The 1664-nt window shown below is 53.1% G+C and overlaps 1 protein-coding gene across 1 annotated transcript in view; it reads right to left on the reverse strand.

Moving 5' to 3' along the window:
* Window positions 1–1582: 1582 nt before the first annotated feature.
* Window positions 1583–1664, reverse strand: part of LOC115408465 (microtubule-associated protein RP/EB family member 1) — an 8896-nt gene continuing 8814 nt past the window's right edge. The window contains exon 7 of the mRNA XM_030119248.1: window positions 1583–1664. This exon is cut by the window's right edge and continues 205 nt beyond it. The gene's annotated coding sequence lies outside the window, so the exon portion shown is untranslated.

The raw sequence follows: 1664 nt of genomic DNA on the forward strand, positions 1-1664 counted from the left end.
GCCCGCAGCCAATCACAGGCTGCGCTGCCTTCACGGCCCGCGCGAAGGGTCGGCCGGAACAATACCCGTGCTGCGTTCAGGGCCCGCGCAACGGGTGGGCTGCAACAATACCCGCGCTGCGTTCAAAAGGTTTCCGCACCCATTTAACCGAGGCAAATGCGTTGGTTTTTGTGTTTTTTGTTCCAATAGGTTCTTGGAACTCAAGAATCATAAGAAAACCGTGAACTCTGCTTCCAGGCAGTTGATAGACACGGTTAGATTCAGATTCTTTTTCCCGCTTAGAGTGGAAACAATGAGCAAAGCTTATCTGGAAGTGCAGCACTCGCTGTTCTGCTGCTGAAAGTCTGATGCTGTTCTCCAGTGTCGCCCTCCAGTGGCAGAACAGGCACATCACACCTAATCTCACATCAAGAATAGCATCTGGAAAAAGATTTTTTTTTTGTGTTTTGAAAGATTTCTCAGATTTTCTAAATGCATCCGGTCTGTAGAACCTTTTTTCACCAGCAGCTTCACCAGCTGTTTAAGATGTCATGGTTCCTGGTTATATAGAGCTCTGAGGTCTGATGGAGGCAACCGGTTGATGAGCTCGGTGATCGATTGCAGGGTCTGTTTCTTCGGTCGCTGCCAGCGTTGAAAATGAGAAAATGAGACAGGAAGTGTAGAAAAGCTTCACTGCAGGTTTTATTTCTTAACATTGGCATGTTGACCAGAAGGCCTCGGGTCGTCTGCGGCGTCGCCGGGTTTTAGGCACCGAGAAAACAAGAACCGGATTCAGTCGAAACCAGTGAGGACTGCAGAAACAGGTCATATAAAAGGCCATGAAGACGACAGGAGAACCCAGAAGAAGAAGACCCAGACCCCCACCCCCCCCACGCCCCGTCACACCCCCCAGCCCCCCAGGGGCCCCGGTCAGACCGGCGCACCCCACAGCAGGGGAGCCCTGAGTGTGTGTGTGTGTGTGTGTGTGCGCGCGCTGGAATCGGACCGAGTGTCCGGCAGGAGAGGCACAGAGAGGCTGCTGACACGCCACACCTGAGGTGATGTCAGTGTGTGTGTGTGTGTGTGTGTGTGTGTGTGTGTGTGTGAGAGAGAGAAGGACCGTCCACCCTGTGGGTTTTCTAGCCCTCAGTCAGGACTGGCAGGTTTGCTCTCCTGAGCTGTACAGCAAGTTTTTCATAAACCGATTGGCAGTGGGTGAATAAAATCACACACACACACACACACAGACACACACACACACACACACACACACACAGACACACAGACACACAGACACACAGACACACAGACACAGAAAGACAGGCTGAGCACCTGTACATATCTTCGCAGGCTGAACCAACATCAGTTTGACTGAATGACCCGGAACGCATCACAGATCCCAGTGTGAGGGGTCAGAGGTCAGCCTGAGGTGAAGCTGGAGACATTTACAGGTCCTGACAGACACTGTGGCCCGGCACTGCGGCGGGCGCCGCCCACATGGAGAAACGGGTGATGAAGGCTTGGTTTGGGGCGGGGCGGGGCGGGGCGGCCGGGTCTTTGGAGGAGGTTTGATTCGTTTTGCACACACACACACACAGGAACACACATACACACACAAATACAGGCACACAGAGACCGTCACACTGAAGTCCGATACAAAAGAGCGAGACGCTCTGGTTTTGGGG

The sequence above is a fragment of the Salarias fasciatus genome, chromosome 20 (assembly GCF_902148845.1).
Source record: "Salarias fasciatus chromosome 20, fSalaFa1.1, whole genome shotgun sequence".
Lineage (NCBI taxonomy): Eukaryota > Metazoa > Chordata > Actinopteri > Blenniiformes > Blenniidae > Salarias > Salarias fasciatus.